We start from the raw sequence: 25,171 nt of genomic DNA, 5'->3' as shown, positions 1-25,171 counted from the left end.
GTTGTTGACGCTTTGTGGACTTTCTGTGCACCTGTGTAATGAGTATTTATTTCGACCGTTTTATTTTATAGATGTATTTTGTATTATTAATTACTGCATTATCGGCCAGTAATGTCCCAGAGGTCGACCTCTGGGGGTACCGAGCATTTCCTAACGGGGTGGGGGTGGCGGTATATATGTATAGAGGCATATTTGTGAATCTATTCATTGGGAGACAGGCTGTATGGGTAATATTAGCAATTTCAGGGTGAGTTCAAAAAAAAAAAAATCCTCCCGGGAGGTAGACAGATCAGTGTTACCGTCTTTCTACTAAACAAAGCGGTATTTGAATCTGAACTTATGATCAAATGTAGCTTAAATGACACTTTGCCACATTTTAGCTGCACACTAAAGCTCTAAATACATTTTCGTTGGCTTTGGGAAGGCGCTTCCTCGTATTATTTATATTTCAGTTTATTATGCAATATATTTCCAACTTATACGACCACATGAGGATCATGCGCATGCGACAAGTTTGCTCCACATTTTGACTCTGCGCCGCCGTGCTTCACCCTCGCCCCTCGCCTCGTCACGAAGGAGTCATCGCCATTAGTATCATCGGAATGTCGTTGGAACCGTTGCAAGACGTTTGAACGGTCTCCGCGCTCGCTCGTCCATTTGTGAACAAAGGAGGCCGTGATTTTGTGTCGTATGGGGTAAGCTGTGTGATCGAAGTGTGTGATTAAGCTTCACTTGTATTCACACCATGACTGTTGGCTTTTGTTGTTTGTTTGGAGCAGCGGCTGCAGTGTTGCGTCCCGCCAGGTAAGTGTACAAGTATCAGTTCGTGGCCGGTGTTGCTTCTGCTAATTTCATTCTCGTTGTTGCAGGCCATGAAAGAAGGAAGGAGGATATGATTTTGCGTCGGTAATGGGTAAGCTGTGTGATCGGAGTGTGTGATTAAGCTTCGTATGTATTCACACCATGACTGTTGTGCTGTAGGTTTTTGTTGTTTGTTCGGAGCAGCGGCTGCAGTGTTGCGTCCCGTCAGGTAAGTGTACACTTCGTGGCTGGTGTTGATTCTGCTAATTTCATTTTCCTTCTTGCAGGCTCTACTTTGTTGAACACTAAGCTGGGTGAACCAACTTTGTTGTTGCTATGACCGTATTACTCAGTTTTACTCACTTGTGTTTGAACGTTACTAATTTGCGATTGCACGCCCTATTTCAGACACATATCTCTCCAGCGCTTCAGAGACGTCGCTGGCGCCGAAATTCTAGCTGTTTCACCGTGGGTCGCCAGAAGAACAGTAGATCATTGACTGTCAATTGTGCGACGCGACACTATGTGGCACGAAGGATGTGTACGTGTGAAATACGTAACTACTGTGTGCGCGGGATGTTTTGTATGATTGTGTCAACACTGGATACCACTTTCAAGGTATGCATTTTCGGAATAAAGTAGATACATATATAATTTTGCAGTACTTCATTTCGTGTATTTTGTGCGTGTTGCGAGTAAGTGAACATATGCACTCTTAAAAATGAACTTCACCGCATAGCATAGCCGACCATCAACTCGAATGATATCGCTATGTGACCTGATTTGTTCAAAACGGTAGGCGCACGGCTTTTTTGTGATACTTACGCTGTTCATAATTGTCACAAAAATGGCGTACACCTCCCGTTTTCAGGCAGATAACGATATTCGAGATGATGATTGGCCAGGAGTGTGCTATGCGGTGAAGTTCATTTCTAAGAGAGTGGAGTCACAGGAAGTCTACAAAAAGTCTTCACATCATACGCGGGATGGTGTTACTAGAATTATGTTGACAGTACACAGAAAGAGAACAAAAAATTCCACAGCTATTCTGTAGCCAAATGTCTACAGAAAGTTGAGGGCCATAAGTCAACAAGAAGTAAACATATGATGTAAACATGAAAGCAACACAAACTCTGAAGAATGTTTGTTTTCCATGTTGACCTTGGTCTGTAGAAAGTAAACAGAAACTAAACACCCATTTTCATAAGGGAATTCCCAGGCCGAGGGCTTGACCACAGGAAGAAGGTATTCAATTTCCGGCTTTCCAGGGCACCAAGAGTTGTTGAAAATGCATTTGGAGTAATGGCTGCAAGATGGCGAATTTTTTTGAGGGGTTGAGAAATGCAGTTGTCCAAGCCTGTGTGTGCTTGCACAACATCCTCATGGGAGCCAGTGACTATTGCCACACGGAATTTCTTGACAGGGAAGACAATCTCAGAAATGTATTCCCTGGGGAATGGCGTGGAGTTGCAGGTAACCTTGAAAACACTGGCCAACTAGGTGGCAATTTCGCGTCGGCCAAAGCTGTGAGAAAGCCGGAAAAACTAGCTGATTATTTCGGTCGGAACAAGATTGCCCTGGACTTGCAGGATGAACACGTGCGCAGGATGTGATTCCACCTACATTTACATGCTACTGAACTGAGTTCTTCATGCTCTTCCACTGAAATCTTTAAATGGAATGTGAAGCTTATTTACACAGTGTCGGTCAAACTCAATGTCAAAAAGAATCTGCTGTATTTTTAACTTTGCGAAAGCTTTTTCCTACTTAAAAATCGCCCAATGATGGCAGCAACTGCATGTCCATAGTGCTCGTCCTCCGACGCCTCTTTGCGGAGACAATGCATAAGCTCTGCATCAAGTTCGCTGCAGTCCTCTTTCCGTCTTTCTTTCTTTTCTTGGTGTATCGTGCAGCAGGTGTTGCGGACGCATCTGCAGGAGAACTGCTCTCCCGAACGACGCACACTGAGGATTGGGTTGACTCAGAGGTAGTCGTAGTCTGTGGAGCACGTACCAAATCATACAGAATGGCATCCTCAACACCAGGAGACGCAGCTGACACAGTCGTTGGATTCGGTGGCATGTCATGGCTGATATTGCCTATGGGTGCCAGAAAGATAACGGGAGTTAACGAGAATTATATGTATAGCATGCTGTAGGTCATACATAATAGTCTCTTCAACGGCATGTGAGGCAGCATATGCAGCTGTTCGGCTGGATGGTATGCCCGGCCCAATATTGTCTATTGATGATCTACCAGAAATTGGAAGAAATGAGACACTTTACTTCGTAAAAGGGTATATACAGCGTACGGGTCACAGGCAAGGGGCATAAAGGGGGAGCTGGTACGCATTTATACTATGTGGCACTGTAGTACTAAGGGACAGGTATAGAGAGGGTAGGATAGAGAAGGAAACATGATGACTGCAGATTCTCAACTGGTGAAGTTTTTTTTAAAAAATAAGCTCCTCCAGTTGAGAGTCTGCAGTTTTCCGGTTTCCTTCCGTGTCCTCACCTCTGTGTCCGTGTCCCTCAGTGTTGCAGTGCTACAGTGTATAGGTCATACATACGACATATAGGTCCAGTCACAGCAAATGCACGCATAATACGAACATGTCGATAAAACTTTACCATTGAATTTAATATTCTGACGCACGCGTACCATCCATTTACAAGAATACGTACCTTTGAGGTCTTCCACAGTCCGTGTAGAAGCTCATTTTTGGAAAAAAAACTCGGACACTCGTACATTTGACGCTGCCACGCCACTCCTACCCGCCGCGTCGATGGCTTTTAGATCTCTCACGAACTTGTCCCGAAGAGCTTTCCATTGCCTTTCACATTCATCCACTAGGAAAGTACAACATCGTCAAAATAAGGCAATACAAAAATACTGAAAGAAGAACATGGCGACAATAGTTCGCTGGAGGTATTGTGTACACACTATCCGTTCGGGAGCTCGCTCTTTTTCTGCACGTGCGCAGCTGTTCTCCTTCTTTTGCTTGTCTCTATAGTCCATTCGTCGTGCATTATATAGGCACGGATTTTCCTCAAGAGGAGATGTACCCCGCGCCGTTTCGTCGTTTCTGGGCACGAGATGGCGCCGAGGTCTACCCAGCCGCGAGGTGGCGCTAGAGGCGCCGAGTGCTGTAACTAGTGCCCTTGTTGAAGAAGCGCGCGATACAGCGCGGGGGCATGTAGTCCCCACAGCATGCTTTTACCTTGTTGTTTTTGTTCGCCCCGACTTCGCTCGGGATGCGCGGTTATCTCCTAAGAAAAGAGGGGTTCTTGAGGAGAACGCAGCTTTGGGGAACAAACGCGTCTATTCATGTGTCTGTCGGCCGCTTCCTTGCTTTGCACTCTATTCGACTTGTGTATCGTTTTGCTGCTTCACCAAAATCTCCCGGCTGGGAGAATAGAAAACGGTTCACGATGGCGAAATAATTTATTCTGTGTTGGCATCAGTGGGGCTGTACTTATGCTATGCAATGTTCGTTTGCAATACCTTCACCAATTAAACAAACATTACTAACTTGTGAATTTCGCAAGTGATGGTACCAACTGTCTACCCCATGAACGTGCACCTTCAGCAACTACATTTTTGCGACAATCCCCAAATCGGCACCTAGTGGCTAGCGCGTGGTCCGCCAATTTGACCGAATGCTGCTCAGTTGAATGTGGTTTTGTTCAAGACGTTTGACTGAACGCCACTTTTGACTGAACACCTCCTTTTGTGTACAAATTTTACACGAGAGTATGACTTGTGTATTTATTCTCGCTCGGTACTGAATAAGGAAAAAAAAAGCACACACATACACATCGTATACATGTCTCCTTTCCCTTTTGTATCTTCGCCCAGAAATAGTATCAGGTTGGAATGTCCGAATACGATCATTTGGGCTGGAGTTGAACATATGGTATTACCATTATCTTATACGTTATGCACGGACGCAGGGATGCAACCGTTCCCTGTTGCGCGTGCACGTCTTGAAGTATAAATTAATGCACGAACAAAAAAAAAAGACCTCACTGGAAGGTGGGGATCGGCACTAACCACAACAACAACAACAACAAAATCATGACTATGGCCTGGGGTGATTCACCGCTTGAGAGCAGTACCCTACCCCATTACACGAGAAGCATAAGATGTGAAATATGAAAATGAAGTTATGTGCAAGTCCAACTCGAACTCCCGTCGTCTGGTTGCGCAACGCTATACGTCGCACAAAAGGAAGAAGCACATGAAAGAAGCGCCAATGGTCCTTGAGATGCAGGGGTGGACCCTACAGCGCCTGGAGTAAGCCGGTAGCCAAGAGGAACTCCAAGAACATCAGAAGTCCTCGACGGTGTTGGGCATGGCTCTGACATGGGCCAAGAATTGCAGCCAGGTTGAACGTTTGTCGGCTAGCACCACTCAGCTGAGCACAGAGTTGCCGCCTCTCCGTTTCGTAGAGCTTACATTCTATTAGGACGTGCTCAATGTTCGCTTCAACGCCACATTTGGAGCATAGGCAGCTGTCACAGTATCCGATTCGGCACTTGAATTGGGGAGTGAAGGCAACGTTGAGACGAAGCCTGTGCAGGAGGGACGTAAAATAGCGTGGTAAACGGTCAGGAACTGAGAAGGACATAGTGGGATCCACAGAATACATGAGAGACCTGTCAGTGATGTCCCGACTCCACCGCTGGCGAGCTAGTGGCTGAATGAGCTCATTCAGAAGTGATCTCCTGTCTCCTCTTGATAACACCGTTGGTACAACAGCCCGAGACTGTTGGGCAGCCGTTGCCGCTCTGTCGGCTTCTTCGTTTCCGCTCAAACCACAGTGACCCGGGACCCACTGCAGGGATATATGATGACCGTGATCGCTTAGAAGCTGAACATGATGGAGGATATCAGTGACAACTGGGGCGAGCGATCCACGTATTCCGATGTTGGCTATACATTGAAGAGCAGCCTTTGAATCTGAGTAGATGACCCAGGCCCGCGGATCGTCACAGGGCGTCTTACGTAGAAACAACAGGATAGCATATAACTCAGCCGACGTTGATGATGTGCGGTGTGAGAGACGGTATCCATGTGACACACCGTCAGTTGGAATAACAAATGCAGACGATGAACATTCATGACTGGAGGATCCGTCAGTGAAAACTGCAGTGTGGTCAGGATAGCGATTGTGCATCATATCCGCTGCAACCTGTTTCAGAACTGATGTAGGCACTTGGTTTCGTTTGACATTAAGACCAGGAATTGACAATGCGATCGATGGTACTGGAAGCGACCACGGAGGCGTCGTGGGCACCACTGATCTTGCAGAAAACGGGGAAACCTTAGGTTTCACTTCCATGAAACAGTTGTATGCGTTACATTGCTTCCGGCGACAAACTTTTGCTATTAGTGGATGGCGGCGGTGGTGTGCTCTGAGGCGCAAGTAATGGCGAATGGTCTCCCTCTGCCGTAAGACTTCAATGGGTATTTCGCGGGCTTCTGCTATCACCATCCGCGTTTTCGCGGCTCTCGGGACGCCAAGACATACCCTTAAGCTCCGTGCTAGAATACACCGCAGTCGTTGTTCTTGCGTCTGTGAAATTCCGTGCAAGACTGGTTGGCTATATAGCAGAGTCCCTCGGACTAGGGCTTTGTGGATGGTCAGAAGAGACTTCTCATTCATTCCCCACTTCGGCCCAGCAGAGTGGCGAATGACGGAAATCCACCGGTGTGCCTTTGTGTCCAGGTGATCGATGTGTTTCTTCCAGGACAAGTTGGAGTCTAGGATGACACCCAGGAATCTATGGTGTGCTACCAGCCTAAGAGGCGTATCGCCAAGGAAGAGCTGATACCGATGCATATGCTTCCGAGTAAAAGCCATGACTGCTGTTTTCTCAGTTGACATATCCATGCCTGCCTAAGTTAGGTACCGCAAGATGTTATCCAAGGAATGCTTAAGACGGCGTAGGATTGCAGGCCTCGATTTCCCAACAGTCCAAATGCAGACGTCATCAGCATAGACAGATATATTGACTTTAGGGGCGATACAGGACTTTAGGCCTGCCATTACAAGGTTGAAAAGGATAGGACTTAAAACGCTGCCTTGTGGTACGCCCTGAGTCAAGACAACTTTCGAAGTGACTCCTTCTTTTGTGCGAACAGAGAGTGTTCTATGGCGCAAAAAATCAGCCAGCCACAAGAACATTCTGTCGGGAACGCCTGCTTGCAACAAAAGATGCAGAACGTTGGCATGACTGACGGTGTCGTAGGCTCTCTTGACGTACAGGAACACTGCCATGACTATTTTCTTCTGGCTCCTCGCTTGCTCGACGGTGGTGACGAGATCGAGAACAGGGTCTATGGAGCTACGATTCCGACGGAAGCCCGCCATCTCTTCGGGGAAGGTACGATGACCCTCAAGCCACCACTCCAGTCTATGCAAGACCATTCGCTCCAAGACTTTACCAAGACAACTCGTCAGGCTAACTGGACGAAAGGATGACAGGTCAGATGGGTGCTTTCCAGGCTTTAACAGCGGGACTACTACGGCATCTTTCCAAGACTGCGGCACTTCACCGCTTCTCCATGATGTATTGAGGACATGGATCACACAGGAAACACAGCCGTCGCTAAGGTTTCGGATGGCTCGATAGATGATTCCGTCTCCACCTGGCGTCGATTGTACTCGTGACAGGCACACCGCGGCTCTGAATTCACCCAATGTGAAGTCCATATCCATCTGTTCGTTCACCACTGGTTCTCTTCGTGAGATCGCCTCCTGTATCTCGGAAGTGGAAGCGCGGAATACGTCAGTGTTTGAAGCTTGCGAATTTGCGGATATAATCTTGCAGAAGTCCAGCGCAACAGAGTTCTCGGACCGCATGAGAGACAGCGCTAGCACTCCCAAAGGATTTTTGGGCGGGAGGGTCTCTCTCAGACTCCGGGCCACGCTCCACACTCTGGCAGCGCGAGTAAAAGGCGACAGCGTTGCGCAGAATTGACGCCAGTGCTCTTTGTCAACATTCTTTAGTTCCTTCTGTACTACCCTGGCAGTATGCCGGGCTTCTATGATGTCTTGAAACAGCCCCGATCGTCTAGCCTTTCGTTCAGCTCTCCGCCTCTGCGCTCGTAGTTGTTCCACGCGAGGATTTGTTCCCATATGTCCTGTCGCGACCTTTACGGTTCGCGAACAGCATCGAAGAGAAGTAGTCAGCGTTTCGGTTAGCTGCTCTGCTGACATGTTCGGCTGCGCCAATTCTGTCGCATGAAATGTAACCACGGTTATAGTGCATGAAATATACAACCAATGCACAAGACGTATCAAAAGCCGAAATATTTATCGATGATTTTCAGAATCTTATTAACTGACAATGACCCTTTAGCAAGGAGAGTTACACATTCGGCAGCATACGCACAGACATACAGGCAAAGATGGTGGGTTCAGACGACTGTCCGGACTTCGTATTTTATTTTATTTATGTATTACTATTATTTATATTTATTTATCATAAGTACGATTATTTGGTACTTTTATCTTGTTTACTAAGATAAACGCTAAACGTTTGTTCTGACATTAATTTTTACTTGATCACGCGCACCCGCGATAGAGAACAAAAGCATCCCTGCGTTTGAGCGTATATTATAATTACGTATAACGCATAAGATAACGATAATACCGTATGTTTGTCTCCAGTTCAAATGATAATATTCGGACACACCTACCCAATACTTTTTAAAGGACGACGGAAACGAAAATAGGCTGCACAGCTATTTGCCTCATATTGCGATGTGTACCAAAACAATCCGGAATTCGACTTAGATTTGCGTATATTAGTTGAAACGCCGCCACAATCGCGATATAAAATTCGGCCGTGGAGCACTCTGAGCCCCTGGTGAGCGTCGCCGCGCCGCCGTAGCAGACCACGGAAGTGACGCACGTTGGCTCTCCTGTTGGAGTTCCTGACTTTCATTTCGCTTCATTTCGTTTGGTGTTTCGGCGTACGTCTAATTCCTGCTACGGGGAAAGAACGAAGACGAAGAAGCTTGTACGAACCCATCGCTCATAGAATATATTGTCTTCAGACTTCCACGAGATCTCCGAATCAAACATCTTCAGGCGTTATTCAGAATTCGCCGTGTTTGTACCGTGCAGCCGCACATGGAGCGCGAGAGATATTTGACGTCACGCGCTCCTCAGATTTTCCCGCAATGCTTGGCGCGCTCCATGGGCGATCGTGTCGAGTGGGCGGCCCAGCGCTCTCGTAATCGTCAGAAATATGGCCACCGCACAGCGTACTTGCAAAATACTAGTGGCACCATAATTTTACATGATATTTACACCTTGTTCGGTCCCCTTTTTGCAATGGACAAATTTCGTTTCCGTTGTCCTTTAAGATTGCAATTTATCAGCGCGAAAATACAAAGAAGAAAAGGAAAATATATGCAGTGAAGTTGTATTCTGAGCGGAAGCAAAGACAGAGAGAGAAAAGTCAACTAGACCGTTTTTCTTTTCTCTCTCGCTGGCCGGTATCATTTTTTCCGGGGCCATTCCTACGGGAGCTATTCTTTCTGGGACCATTTCTTCCTACACGCGAGACCGACATCGCAAGAAACTGTTCACATGCGCGCACCTCAACGTGAGAAGAAGAGCATTCCACACAGCCGGCGCTGGGCTTGAACTCGTTAGCACGGGAAGCCAAGTACAACGACATGTCCATTCACCAAGTCGGATCAACTGGAAAATATGTAGTGCTTGACAGGCTCTTCGCAGAGCTCCCGCCATCATAGCCGCTCAACCTGCTTGTTTCCGCCTCTCACTTTCCGTTCCTTTTCTGTTTGTTTTTTCGTATTGCATGACGGCATGTAACTGAGAGGTCCACTACTCGCTTAGGAGTGTGGAAGCCTTCTTTCGTTTTTCTTTTCTTTTTCTTTTTGTGTGGGGGAGTATAATAACCCCTTTACCTCCCTTCAGTATCATCGGTCTTGGGTCATCGTTGCTTTCTACCTACACAATGTCGGTTCACTTCGAGTCTGCGCCGGCCTCTTTCTTTTTTCTTCCCTCCTTGTTCCGTTGCTGCTCATGCTCACATGAACACAAAGCTGGCTGATTCACCATCCCCTTGGCCTGTGCACATATAAAGTGGGGCATGTAGTGAGAGGTCGAGCTGTGGCTTCAGTGTCTATCTGGTCGCGTTCACGAGAGATACCGTCAGGGACGACCATGAAAGGCGCTTTGATCGGGTAGTAGCTCATAAGCACCAAATGCTCAAAATCTCCAAACGCTCATATGCACCGAAAAAAAGTTGGTGGTCTTGAGCGTTTGGTGGAAATGAGCAGGATGGGAGAAGCTGCTCATAAGCACCAAACGTCCAGAACATCCGAATGCTCATATGCACCAAAAGGCGGGAGACCACAAAGGCCGGGTCTTCCTCTCCCGCATTCGGAACAAGGTCATAGGGTGAGAAAGGTGGAATGAATGGCGACTACCAAGGCCGCTTAATGTGTCAGTTGGAATTTTATGTAACAGCTTGGTCCTGCTTGTATGTAGTCAGAACGATTTTTTATGGAAGTTTATTTTTATCTATCGTGAGTCAATGGGTGTTTGAACGCCGTAGTGTCCGCCCATTTGGGCGAACGCCGTTTGGTCAAATGACGTTTGATCGAAGGCGTTTGATCGAACGCCGCTTGGTCGAAAACCATTTGATCGAAAGGCGATTGATCGACGCCGTTTGTTCGAAAGACGTTTGTTCGAAGGGAGTTCAAAACTGCATGCACTGTGTCATCCGCACCTCTTTTTCTGTAACTTTTGACTCGAGCATATGGAGCTGGCAATCAGGGTACTCTGCTTTTTTTTTTTCATTTTTATTATCATTATTTCTTTTTCTTTTTTTTTGCAGGGAGACCGCTGGTTACTTGCAGACGTTTGTAATTTACGAACCACACATGTTGAAGAAAGTTGCCCCAGGTTGGGAGCAGCCGATAGTCTGTGTTTCTTCTGAGCACCCTTCTCATTGCTGGTGACATATTTAAAGGCTCCATATGTGCGCGAAAGCCACTCGAAGTCTGTGGATGTTAAGAAGGAAATTTCGCCATGGCACAACGAAAGATATTAAATTAACAGCATGTAAAACCTTAGTTCAACCTCGTTTAGTGTATGCATCTGCAATCTGGGTCACTACACATGCACGCTATCCGAAAAAAATAGAGAAAGTACAAAGATCTGCTGCCCTGCTTATCTTGTCTAGGTTCCGAAGGACTTCTTCGGTTACATGTCTGTTGCAAGAACTAAATTTAGATTCACCGGCACATAGGCGAAAAGTAAATGAACTAAAACTGTTTCTCCTATACAACGGTCAGTTGATTGTCAGAAACAATAATACATTGTTAAAATTTATCCACATTCAACAGGAATAAATAATCGAAAAATGTCATTAATTTATTTTTTATTTATTTGCCAAGAATGTTTAATACTTGAAATCAATTACTATTTAACAAAGTCGGTTAGCATGAGGAATGTGTTTACGAGCAAACGGGTTACACGCAGTTAAATGTTGCTTAGGATAACGGCATTTAGAACTCCGGCGTTCAACACTCCAAGTGAACCAATAAAAAATCGATCAAACGACCGCTGCCGTTTCGATCTCCGATGATATGTCTTTCGACCAAATCATATGTCGGCACAGTTCCTATAGAAGTCGACCAGGATGCACATTCCCCCAGGCCGTCAGTCGTGACGTTGCCCACACCTCTGTGAGGCAAACAACGGCGAGACCTTTCATCGTCACCACAGTGAATTAAATTCGCCTACCTAAGGTAGAGTGTGGTTGACAAAACGTGTAGGAGACAATGTGGCCGATGAACGGATATCAACATGGAACGCCGTCTACTCCATAGCGCCTTAAGCTACATAAACGAGTAAACACAAGAGAAAACTAGTAGTAAAAATAAACTGAAGAAATAACATTAAACTGAATATATGTTAGAGGTTCAACGATAACACCCAGTGAGCTTGAAATAGAGGTGCAGAAAGGAGGATTGACGCTGCACAGCGTCGCAGTCAGGCACTGGCGTCATCGAATGGTTCTGTAGCATTCGCTACATTTCCACAGTATAAGGTCTGCGTCCTGAATCGTACATTAGAAGTAGTTTTGACATGTGCTACAACGTGTCTGTTTTTGCATGTTCTTGCCTGTTTAGGTATTTTTTTTTTGTCTAAATATCTGTCTATTTTCATGGTTTTGGCACGTAAATTTCCGAGTTCTACTTATAAGAGGAAGTAATGTTGTTCTTGAATGCCTAAAACGGTGGGTACACAGAAATGAGTTGAAAACCAATCATCCAAAGAACAAAGCCTTCCATCTTCCAGACCGAAGGTAGAATAACTATAGGAGCGAGAATGTGTAGAGCATGTTGGATGCAGTTTCGGAAAACAATAGTCCCGGAAAAGTTCGTCCCGGAAAAATTGGTCCCTGGTTGCGTGGCGGAAGAAATGGTCCCGCGCGGTTCCGTGCGCCCAAAAATACAGGAGCGTCGTTGTGGACATCTGATAAACCGAATCATAGCCAATCAAGTGCTATCATTCGCACTCCTCATTTGTTCGAAATTGGAAGACATGCTTTTTTAAATTAACATTAATCTTAATGAACAATAAACGCTGCACACCATTTAATGAGGAACATAAAAGCGGTTCCATTTGCTGCACCGCTTGTATTGTACAAATTGCGTCTGTTCTTTCTGTTCCTCTCTTTATTTAGCGGAGTACAGACAACGCGACAAGATCATGAAGCAGTTCTGCAATGTCTGCTACCTTCTCCTAAAAGTGAAAGAAAAAATAAATGAATAAATAAAAAGGAAGAGTCGTGTTTCTGCAGAACGAAAATTCAAATCTCAGTTCTTTCTTATTCTCACTGATCAGGCCACATCTTCTGTTTTGTCGACCAACTCGTGGAGTGGTAAAAGTTGCTTGGATTTCTGTAATACGCTAACAACTTGGGGCAGCGTCAATGGGAACTTGAACTGGAGAATCGCAGCAAAAATTTTGAAGTAAAAATGGTAGACATCGATGCCAGCGAACTATATAATGGAATATCCTTTTGTGTCATTGAGAAAAAGAGAGGACGCTAAACAAAGAGACGCCAAACAATTTTTAACGTACACATACAAGAAAGCCTCCAGGAGATATATCTGAATCCTTGCATTTGCGTCAGCATTCTATTTTCTGACCACACCAGCTACTGTCGCTGATGCTGAAAGTAGTCTCAGCACAATGAAACTGACCGATCAAGAATATCCTGCGCTCAATTAACCATACGAGATGTCAGGCTTTCTGAGTTCATAGTCAACAGAAAACATGATTATCATATCTCTAGACTATGACGCATTGATTAACCAACTTCCGAAGAACAAGGCTCGAAAGAAGACTTTTGCGCAAATGTTCACTGCAGGCCTATGTATGCATAATATAATATAAACCCTATATAAATATCGTATTCCAGCTTCTGCACTGTAAGTGAACCTGGACATATGTTCGGAGGGTACCACGCTCTTTGTTGCTACAGCCCTGGGAGCCGAGTGCCTTTCGAGCTAGAATCAAGTCTTTTGTCCTAGGCTGCCTCCATGTCTATGAAAATAAAGCTCAAATTGAAATCCATAAACGAGAAGGCGCTATTCGTTCTGGTGACATAAAAGCAGGACCAAGCTGGTACATAAACTTCAAACTGACACATTAAGCGGCCTTGGTAATCGCTATTCATTCCACCTTTCTCACCCTATGACCTTGTTCCAAATGCGGGAGAGGAAGACCCGGACTTTGTGGTCGCCCGCCTTTCGGTGCATATGAGCATTCGGATGTTCTGGACGTTTGGTGCTTATGAGCAGCTTCTCCCCTCCTGCTCATTTCCACCAAACGCTCAAAACCACCAACTTTTTTTCGGTGCATATGAGCGTTTGGAGGTTTTGAGCGTTTGGAGGTTATGAGCATTTGGTGCATATGAGGCACAACCCTTTGATCGGCAGCAGCCAACTAAAGTTTCTGGGCAGGGACAGGCTGCCCACCGACCTGTCGGTGAGCATCCTGACGTTCAGCTACCCTGGGGCAACAGCTGCTGGGCTGACACAGAGGGTCCGAAGGCTCGGACTCTGCATGCTCGACTTAATTGTAGTCTACGTTTGGCGCAACGACTTGCAAAATGGCAGAAATGCCCGGGAGCTGATACGGGACATCTCGGTAAGCGCAAGTCTGTTTATGCCGTCGGTATATCCTGCTTGTGTTTAATTGATTCTCTCTGCCGTTTTAGGTTTTAATTGATGAGCTCAGAAGGCACGCCCGTCATATCTTCGTGTTTCGTCTCATGCCACAGCTCAGAAAGCCCTCGGTTTCGCCCGAAATCAAAAGGTACAACAAACGGCTGGCCCGCCTCCCTCAAGTCTCCCTGGGGGGCGTCACCCTACTGAACGTACACGTAAGTATTCGATGTTATTGCAGTGGGCTGGCCCGCGCGTAACACGTGTATCACCAGCCGTTTGTTCGTTTTAGAAACTTTCTCGCATAACATGTTTGTCATGCAGCACAAGGTCCTCACGAAAGACAAGGTGCCAAAGCCGGGAATGCTCGCCAGGACGGCTACCATATAGCCCAGGGCCGGGGCCTTTCCTGTCTTGCAGGAATAATTTCCCTGGCCTTGGTGAAGGGATACGGAACGTCTGTGAAAGGCAAGAGCACGCAACAATGGAGCTACCGGAGGAAGCCAAAAGCCTGCAACAGATGTGGAGCAAAGGGTCACAGAGATGGGCAATGTTTGTATTTCGTTCAATAAATGTCGTGTGGTATGGGCGTGGAGTACACTGCAGATTAGAACATTCCAGGCATCCGCTTTGGCTGTTTGATTCGCTGGGCGCCTCAGCTGCTGTCACCAGAATTACATTGGAGATGAAATAAATTGGTCCTTGTGCTATAAAGCAGTTGGCATTCCCTGTCAGTCATCTGTGTTCCTATTTTTTCCTTTCGCCTGAATACGTTAGGCGCTAGAAAAAAAAAACACAGAATACGCAACCAGCACAACTGGAACGGCTCATACAACAGCATAAATAAATAAATAAATAAATAAAGATATATCCGGGCCGTTATGACTAGACGCCGTTTGTTGTATTTGGGAGGCCGCAAGACAATGGGTATGTTGTGCTTATCTCACTAGTATTTATTATCATCATTATTTTGGCGGGTGCCGAATTTTCAGTTGCTCAGCTCATCATCGCCGCTCGTCCCTGCGCCAAACATATCTTTCGACGCTTCCAGATGTTCGGAACAAACATGCGCGGATGGTTGTGCCTCATATGCACCAAATGCTCATAACCTCCAAACGCTCAAAACCTCCAAACGCTCATATGCACCGAAAAAAATTTGGTGGTTTTGAGCGTTTGGTGGAAATGAGCAGGAGGGGAGAAGCTGCTCATAAGCACCAAACGTCCAGAACATCCAAATGCTCATATGCACCGAAAGGTGGGCGACCACAAAGGCCGGGTCTTCCTCTCCCGCATTTGGAACAAGGTCATAGGGTGAGAAAGGTGGAATGAATGGCGATTACCAAGGCCGCTTAATCTGTCATTTTGAAGTTTATGTAACAGCTTGGTCCAGCTTGTATGTAGCCAGAACGAATAGCGTCTTCTCGTTTATGGATTTCAATTTGAGCTTTATTTTCATAGACATGGAGGCAGCCTAGGACAAAAGACTTGATTCTAGCCCGAAAGGCACTCGACTTCCAGGGCTGTAGCAACAAAGAACGTGGTCCCCTCCGAACATATGTCCGGGTTCACTTACAGTGCAGAAGCTGGAATACGATATTTATATAGGGTTAGGCCTGCAGTGAACATTTGCGCAACACCCTTCTTTCAAGCCTTATTGTTCTTCGCAAGTTGGTTAATCAATGCGTCATAGTCCAGAGATATGGTAATCATGTTTTCGGTTGACTACGAACTCAGAAAGCCTGACATCTCTTATGGTTAATTGAGCGTAGGATATTCTTGATCGGTCAGTTTCATTGTGCTGAGACTTCTTTCAGCATCAGCGACAGTAGCTGGTGTGGTCAGAAAATAGAATGCTGACGCAAATGCATGGATTCAGATATATCTCCTGGAGGCTTTCTTGTATGTGTACGTTAAAAATTGTTTGGTGTCCTCTCTTTTTCTCAATGACACAAAGGGATATTCCATTATAAGTTCGCTGGCATCGATGTCTACCATTTTTACTTCAAAATTTTTGCTGCGATTCTCCAGTTCAAGTTCCCATTGACACTGCCCCAAGCTGTTAGCGTTTTACAGAAATCCAAAAACTTCTACCACTCCACGAGATGGTCGACAAAACAGAAGATGTGGCCTGATCAGGGAGAATAAGAAAGAACTAAGATTTGAATTTTCGTTCTGCAGAAAGACGACTCTTCCTTTTTATTTACTTATTTATTTATTTTTCACTTTTTGGAGAAGGTAGCAGACATTGCAGAACTGCTTCATGATCTTGTCGCGTTGTGTGTACTCCGCAAAATAAAGAGAGGAACAGAAAGAACAGACGCAATTTGTACAATACAAGCGGTGCAGCAAATGGAACCGCTTTTATGTTCCTCATTAAATGGCGTGCAGCATTTATTGTTCATTAAGATTAATGTTAATTTAAAAAAGCATGTCTTCCAATTTCGAACAAATGAGGAGTGCGAATGATAGCACTTCATTGGCTATGATTCGGTTTATCAGATTTCCACAACGACGCTCCTGTATTTTTGGGCGCACGGAACCGCGCGGGACCATTTCTTCCGCCACGCAACCAGGGACCAATTTTTCCGGGACTATTTTTTTCCGAAACTGCATCCAACATGCTCTACACATTCTCGCTCCTATATAGTTATTCTGCCTTCGGTCTGGAAGATGGAAGGCTTTGTTCTTTGGATGATTGGTTTTCAACTCATTTATGTGTGCCCACCGTTTTAGGCATTCAAGAACAACATTACTTCCTCTTATAAGTAGAACTCGGAAATTTACGTGCCAAAACCATGAAAATAGACAGATATTTAGACAAAAAAAATACCTAAACAGGCAAGAACATGCAAAAACAGACACGTTGTAGCACATGTCAAAACTACTTCTAATGTACGCTTCAGGACGCAGACCTTATACTGTGGAACTGTAGCGAATGCTACAGAACCATTCGATGACGCCAGTGCCTGACTGCGACGCTGTGCAGCGTCAATCCTCCTTTCTGCACCTCTAGTTCAAGCTCACTGGGTGTTATCGTTGAACCTCTAACATATATTCAGTTTAATGTTATTTCTTCAGTTTATTTTTACTACTAGTTTTCTCTTGTGTTTACTCGTTTATGTAGCTTAAGGCGCTATGGAGTAGACGGCGTTCCATGTTGATATCCGTTCATCGGCCACATTTTCTCTTACACGTTTTGTCAACCACACTCTACCTCATGTAGGCGAATTTAATTCACTGTGGTGACGATGAAAGGTCTCGCTGTTGTTTGCCTCACAGAGGTGTGGGCAACGTCACGACTGACGGCCTGGGGGAATGTGCATCCTGGTCGACTTCTATAGGAACTGTGCCGACATATGATTTGGTCGAAAGACATTTCATCGGAGATGGATAGGAGAAACAGTTTTAGTTCATTTACTTTTCGCCTATGTGCCGGTGAATCTAAATTTAGTTCTTGCAACAGACATGTAACCGAAGAAGTCCTTCGGAACCTAGACAAGATAAGCAGGGCAGCAGATCTTTGTACTTTCTCTATTTTTTCGGATAGCGTGCATGTGTAGTGACCCAGATTGCAGATGCATACACTAAACGAGGTTGAACTAAGGTTTTATATGCTGTTAATTTAATATCTCTCGTTGTGCCATGGCGAAATTTCCTTCTTAGCATCCACAGACTTCGAGTGCCTTTCGCGCACATATGGCTATCCCGTTTCAGACCGTTCCCTTTAAATATGTCACCAGCAATGAGAAGGGTGCTCAGAAGAAACACAGACTATCGGCTGCTCCCAACCTGGGGCAACTTTCTTCAACATGTGTCCGACTGGTTCGTAAATTACAAACGTCTGCAAGTAACCAGCGGTCTCCCTGCAAAAGAAAAAAAAGGAAAGAAAAGAAAAAGAAATAATAAATATAAAAATGAAAAAAAAAAGCAGAGTACCCTGATTGCCAGCTCCGTATGCTCGAGTCAAAAGTTACAGAAAAAGAGGTGCGGATAACACAGTGCATGCAGTTTTGAACTCCCTTCGAACAAACGTCTTTCGAACAAACGGCGTCGATCAACCGGCTTTCGATCAAACGGTTTTCGACCAAGCGGCGTTCGATCAAACGCCTTCGATCAAACGTCATTTGACCAAACGGCGTTCGACCAAATGGGCGGACACTACGGCGTTCAAACACTAATTGACTCACGATAGATAAAAATAAACTTCCATAAAAATTCTTTCTGACTACATACAAGCAGGACCAAGCTGTTACATAAACTTCAAACTGACACATTAAGCGGCCTTGGTAGTCGCCATTCATTCCACCTTTCTTACCCTATGACCTTGTTCCAAATGCGGGAGAGGAAGACCCGGCCTTTGTGGTCGCCCGCCGTTCGGTGCATATGAGCATTCGGATGTTCTGGACGTTTGGTGCTTATGAGCAGCTTCTCCCCTCCTGCTCATTTCCACCAAACGCTCAAAACCACCAACTTTTTTTCGGTGCATATGAGCGTTTGGAGGTTTTGAGCGTTTGGAGGTTATGAGCATTTGGTGCTTATGAGCTACTACCGGCGCGGTTAACCCACACAGCAGGAAAAAGAATAGCCCCGCTGTAGTGGAGCTTAGCGCCCTTCCCCCTTTTTTCCTGGGAAAGGGAAACTCGGATAGTATGCTGAAATAAGGGTCACACGTTCGGGAAAAACGTTACGACATTCGTTTCAGAAGTATATGCTTGGTATGGGCGCTCCTGGAAAAGCTTTTCTTTTCTGTTGAAAGCGTTTGTCAACTTGTTTGCCAGCATATGATACCCGTTCCTCAGAATCACGATCGTCATCGGTACGGAGCGATTGCCGCGCCGCCGCTTCACGAATGGCGCGATCTCCCAGCGGTTCCTCAACTCATAACGGTTCCTCTTTCAAATGTGAGTGGTCTTTGTTCGTTGTGTAAATGCATCCGCAGTGCAGAGACATTGACTTATCACAATGAAGAGGCTGAGGAGGGTGTTGTCAGAAGTTGGCAGCCGACAGAAACGTCGGCGCATAGAAGACAGCGTGCGTTCTCATCTTGCGTCCGCTCTCGTTTTCTCTGACGTTGGCACTGATGACAGCGAAAGCACTGAAACTTCGAACTCCAATGGCAACGATGAACATGAGATTGTTTCTCAAATGGCCGGTGCATCTTTCTTGGGGGAGACTAGTGCGTCTTGTTCTAGCGTCCTCCTCTGTGACATTCGAAGTCACATGGCCGCTGTACAATCATGCAGCAGCGGGAGCGATATGAGCACGCATAACGTGCTGTCATCTGACGAAAGCGAGTCGGGAGAAGTGGACGATAGCAGATGGCAAGAGCTGTCAGTAAATACACAAACAGACGAATCAAACGCAGCTGTATCTTTGTCAGAGGAAGGAAACATCGAAAGCTTAGAAACTAAGCTTCGTAACTGGGCCGTACAGACAAATCAGTGCGCGTCGCACCTTTCGAGACTTTTGAAAATTTTGCATTCCTACCACCCAGAACTTCCTCGGGATGCACGGACTCTGCTGCAGACTGTTAGAACAGCTGAAGTTAGGACCATGGGTAGTGGTCTGTACTACTACTTTGGCATAACCCACAAGCTTATAAGCATAGTTTCAGAGGGTCAGTTGCCCAGTGGATCCACAACAATGACACTGAATATAAACATTGACGGGCTTCCCATTTTGCGAAGCTCTCGAACTCAGTTTTGGCCAGTCCTTGTTCTTGTCAACGAAAGCAGTGTGCAGAAGCCCTTTGTTGCAGCATTATATGTGGGTTCTGCCAAGCCAGCTGATGTTAGTGACTATCTAAAAGATTTTGTCGAAGAGTTGACAGCCATTACACTGCAGGGCCTGGTTTACTGCAACGTAAAATACACTATCAAAATCAAGTATTTTGTTTGTGATGCTCCTGCAAGGGCCTATGTGAACTGTATCAAGGGCCACAATGCCCTCTATGGCTGCGAGAAATGTACACAGAGAGGGACGTACTCGAAAGAACACAGGAAAGTCATTTTGCCTGACTCGCAGTGTCCAGTTCGCACTGATGAAAGCTTCTCACAGCAGCACCAGGCCGAACATCATCGAAGTGTATCCCCTTTGCTTGCTTTGAACGTTGGCCTGGTTACTCAATTTCCTGTTGAGTACATGCATCTGGTGTGCTTGGGGGTGACGAAGATGCTCGTTGTAAAGTACTGGACCGGCAACAAGCCTTGCTCATCTAGACTTCCACTTCAGTGTAGGGCAGATATCTCGGCAAACTTGGAAGCTTTGCGATCCCATACGGCTTGTGACATCAGCCGCAAATCTCGTGGCCTCACTGAAGTCTAACACCGGAAGGCAACAGAATTCCGGAGCTCCCTCCTGTATTTCGGGCCCGTAGCACTAAAGAAACGCTTGACAAAAAAGTTTTACAATCACTTCATGATGCTTAGTACTGCGCTGACTCTTCTTGCCAGCCCGCAGTTTTGTATAACGCACTGGGATCTGGCAGACAGCCTTCTGAAAAAGTTTGTTGAGACAGCTGGAAGGTTATATGGGGAAGGAATATACGTGTACAACTTGCATTCCCTGGTACATTTAGCAGAGGATGTTCGTTCACTGGGTCCTGTTGATAAGTTTTCTGCATTCCCATTTGAGAACTTTCTGGGACAGCTGAAACCCATGTTAAGATCCCGGTCCCTTCCCCTCCAGCAGATTATTAGAAGGATATCAGAGGAGGACTCAGTTCGTCCAACAGTACATTCCAGAGAGAATGAAACACAGCTATGTCAGGTGCACACAAGAGGACCGTCACCCCCAGGGTTTGAAGGAACACAGTATGCACTCCTTGTAGTTCGTAACATGCGCCTGTCACTCAAGGTATCTGATTGCTGCGTTCAACTGAAGGATGGGAATGTTGTGATCATTAGAAACATTCTTAAAGAAAATGGAGTTGTGAAGATTTGTGGCAGCTATTTCCAAACACTATGTGACCTGCACACATGCGGACTGTCATCGTCAGATCTTGGCATATACAGAGCGACAAGACTGTCTGAGAATCTGTCAGTTTGGGATGTGGAGGAAATCAATTGGAAATGCGTTTGCTTGCCATGTAGTGGCGGTAGTCACGCCATATTTCCACTGCTTCATCTACACTCTTAACTCCGTACCCTTTAGTAAAGGGTAAAAAATTGCAATATTTTACCCTCTATTTCAGAAGCTACCAGGTACCCTCTGAGTGACACCTTTTATAAAAGTTACAAGGAAACCCACTAATTAGAGGTTACGGCCTTCAATCCAGCACCTGCCCGTAAAGGTTACGCCAACGTGCGGCTTTTTATACAGGATGTTCATTTTTATTCGCAACAGAGTAGCGCTCATATGGCAGGTGGGTTATGTGAATCTTTGCTAATTAGTCGATCCGTATAGTTACAAACACATGCGTCAGGAAATGTCGGAAATGTTTGTAACTACGGATGGGTTAATTTGCGAAAATTAACATAACCCACCTGTCAAATGAGCGCTGGTGTGATGCGAATAAAAACAAACACCCTGTGCGTGGGATATGGACAGACATTTACAGAACACACCAAGGTACCAAAATGAACCAACAGAAAAGGAGATCTTGAACATATGTATATTACAAAAACAGAAGTCTGTCGAGAAGTGACACATTGTGCACAAGTGCGATTCTGGTGTGAGGAGAAACCATGGTCGCTTTACCATGTATGTGGAAAAAAGAACTATCTTCTAAGTGAGAAGCAATGCATAAAAGTGCGAGGAAGCTAGCGAGTCAAAACAACTGATCTATGTTTGCTCAGCTGAACACACCCAACGAAATGGAGAACTGCAGCAGAAAAAAATTTATTCCACATTCGTGTTGCAGAGGCGAGCGCAAATGGCAATACAGTATTACATAAAACGCACACAACCTTGAGGAATATGAGTGTACAGTAACGCAGGAGACACTACATTACTGCGTTATCAGCCTTGGAGGCGCTCTGGGACGAGTTTGTGAGGTACTGCATTGCGCTGGTGACGGTATGTGAACCTGCATGTGGGATCCTGGGAACAAAAGTTTGGGCAATGAGAGTAACATTTACGGAACCATTCAAATCCGTACAAAGCACAAGGTACAAAGCAGCATAAATGCGGGAAGGCGTTCACTCCGCGATTGAGTCTTAGAATATCGTAAGAATACAACAAGTAGGAAGCTGCGAATTATATATCTCGATGCATATATCCGCAGCTCGCAAAATGCACGCCGGTGTATTGACTTGGCGACCAAGTAAGAGCAGAAAAGTAGCAAGCGTAAGTGGCGTTCATATGCAGGACCGCAAAACGCTTGCCATAATCACAACAAACCTGCGCTAAGAGCTCTTGCTATCAAAATAACGCACGTACCTAGCACAAAATGTACACTTACCCAGTGTATGAAGTGTGTGAATTAGGGCTGCGGTGGTGACGTTCGTTTTCGGTTATATATTCTTTGCAATCTTCGCACTCACTACACTTTCCCCTGAGAACACCGAAAATATCCTTGTTTGCTAGCGACATCTAGCTTTTCCGTTGTTCCTGACGATACTATGATACATAGGCGCCGACTGCGGGGGGGGGGGGGGCGGGGGGCCCTTGCCCCCCCCCCCGGACATGAACTAGGGGGGGCGCCGCCTCCCCCGGGAAGTCCCGCTAAGAGGCTGACACCAACCTTTCGGGCTCGGCGCGCCCGGGTCAAAAGAGCGAAGAGGCACCAACCCAAAAATGCATCTTGCAATTTGTAAAATATGTATCCGCCCACCATGCTCATTATCACAGTAGAAGGTGAGGCGAAGGAACACAGAGGATGACACAACACATAGCCTGAATTTCGCCCAAAGCAATCAGATCAATGAAACGAAGCAGTCAAAAAAGTACCAGCAGCTGCCAGTGAGGTGTAACGGTAGGATCTTCGGAACGCATATTCGTTGGGAGCGGGTTGAACTCTCGCTGCTCCACTTCATTGACCATATATTCATTATATTTCGGGTCAAACACCGAGGATTCAATGCATTTTGTTCTTTTTGCACTCAGTTTTCAAAGGCATAATGCCTTCAGTTGTGCACATGTTCACTGTTTAATTACCGTCATACATTAGTGCATACAAGTGCATTCCATTCTTATGGCGCTTTCCTTCATGTCCCGCCAAGCCCCGATTCACTGGACCATTAACAGTGACTCCAAAACCGCCCTCCAAGCCCTGCACTGCCCCATGGGCTCGAGTTCCCAGGGAGTATACGTGTGCTGTCACACAGGGACATAACATCACCTTGCAGTGGATCCCCAAGAGATGAAGACCAGTGAAGGCTCCTTGGCTTCAGGCACGACAGGGGCAGCTGGCGTTGGTTTGTGGACACCAAGGCACTGTTTCATGCTATTTGCAAGGACGGTTTCCAACACTTGTTCTGACGAGGGACAAAGGTTATGCAACATTGGAAGATGATACATCAACATCTGTCGTATGAGGGACCGGTGTAGACCAAGCAATGCCCTTGTAGAAAGTCCCCAGCGGGCACCGCAGAGGTAGCGCAGGACATTCAGCCGAGACTTAGCTCTACCTCTCAGATAACGAACCTCCGCTCTCCAGGACAGACAGCGTTGAAGAACCACACCAAGAAACTTATGGTGCGTAACACGCCGCACGACATGACCACTTATATGAAGCTGAAAGTTCTTCAAATGACGGCGAGTGAAAGGCACAAATACAGAACACTGATCAAATATCATCGTACAGAATGATTTATCACTGTTAGCCACATTTCATTTGTTAAAATTTGTCGACATAAAATAACAGCACAATTTCCCAAGTCCGCGTAATTTAACTCCTCTCGCTGAGATGCTAGATTACGGCAAACAGTCAGATATAGATATCAACCGGTGTGCCTCACGCACCCTGCTACGTGCAAAAAGTATCTGATGGAATAAATATTCCACGGCAAAGTCATTTAAGTATACTTCCTTAGTCATTTCAATGCAGGCATGCATTTTACGGGCCCCGCATAAACTCTCAAAGACATTAATAATAGCCATCCCATGAAGGCATGTGCAGGCGACGCTGTATGTAATCTGTATGTGTCTATATGCGGCACTAACCCTTAAATGCATAGCTGCATTGTCCTTCGGTAGATCGCCTATGACTGGAACTTTTTCCATTCCAGTCATGTGCTGTGAGTTCACGAAGGATTCCAGACGAAACATATAATAAGACGTTGTTGCCCAGATAATCCTGCAAGAAGAGGTGAGCTGTTCTTACAACAAAAATATCAGTCTTGCTGCAATGTGAAGAGTCGCCATGTTACACCCTTCTAAAGTTGGGGCACTTCTTCCTTAAATAATGAAACGAGAAAAAAAATACTTGTGTCGTTTAGTGAACTGTAATTTTTCATTGTTAATGTTCTTGTGTCACTATTTGATTTCTACGTGTTTTCATATGTCACTAATAAGAACCAAATTCATTTCATGATCATGCTATCTGTCTTCCTGAATTGTTTTCCTGGAACTTGCATTTTAAGGCCTTCTCTTTTTTTCTCCAGATGAATATTTACGTCAGCATATCATGAGGAGACGGATGCATGCCAACAACAGCTTCATTTCAGGAAGATGACAGGGGGTTCCATCGCCAGGACCGATGCAGTTTGCTAATGCAGTTTGCATACGTTAAAATCGGATATGTATGGACAAATCCTGTTGTTCGGTTTTGTTTTTTAGATTGCAGCATATTCAGAGTTGCTTTTTCCTACTCATTACAGAAACAATAACTGTATCATTTCAAGCTGTATGGAAATAAATCGAGGTCGAATGACGAAGATGTTCTTTCTTGGCCAGTGACTGTTGAACGACTCCAAAAGAAAGTTATAACAAATTCTCTATTCAGCTAAATCTAAACTTCATGTACCACCAGCATTCTTCACAACAACATCAACAAAAACTCCTGATGACCACATTACTCAATGTGTTGCATGATCCTGCGATATGATAGTTTTTCTCACAATATGTACATGCACATCCCTGTATGTACGTATGTATTTGTATATTTGTGTGCATTCAGCAGAGTAGGAGTCATGCAGTGCACCCCTTTTGGCTATCCAGGTTGCACTAAATATGACAATAATGCATAATGTAAAAACCCCGA

General features: G+C 45.5%; 2 long non-coding RNA genes across 4 annotated transcripts in view; both read left to right on the top strand.

Annotated features, from left to right (window-relative positions):
- The window catches only part of LOC135396507 (uncharacterized), a 28,745-nt gene extending 3,887 nt beyond the window's left edge, over positions 1-24,858 (top strand). For both annotated transcript variants that reach the window (XR_010423410.1, XR_010423411.1), the window contains exons 3-4: positions 24,198-24,277; positions 24,573-24,858. This is a non-coding gene — a long non-coding RNA (uncharacterized LOC135396507). The remainder of the gene's footprint in view (positions 1-24,197; positions 24,278-24,572) is intronic.
- LOC135396506 (uncharacterized) lies at positions 317-2,104 on the top strand. Of its 2 annotated transcripts, XR_010423409.1 has the most exons (6): positions 317-695; positions 780-804; positions 870-913; positions 982-1,030; positions 1,089-1,115; positions 1,210-2,104. It is a non-coding gene; the product is annotated as an uncharacterized LOC135396506 (long non-coding RNA). The 2 variants fall into 2 exon arrangements; XR_010423408.1 differs by having other exon boundaries at positions 317-913.
- Positions 24,859-25,171: the final 313 nt, after the last annotated feature.

The sequence above is a fragment of the Ornithodoros turicata genome, chromosome 6, assembly GCF_037126465.1.
Source record: "Ornithodoros turicata isolate Travis chromosome 6, ASM3712646v1, whole genome shotgun sequence".
Classification (NCBI taxonomy): Eukaryota; Metazoa; Arthropoda; class Arachnida; order Ixodida; family Argasidae; genus Ornithodoros; species Ornithodoros turicata.
The sequence above is the reverse complement of the archived record's forward strand: the minus strand, read 5'-3'. Positions and strand labels throughout refer to the sequence as shown.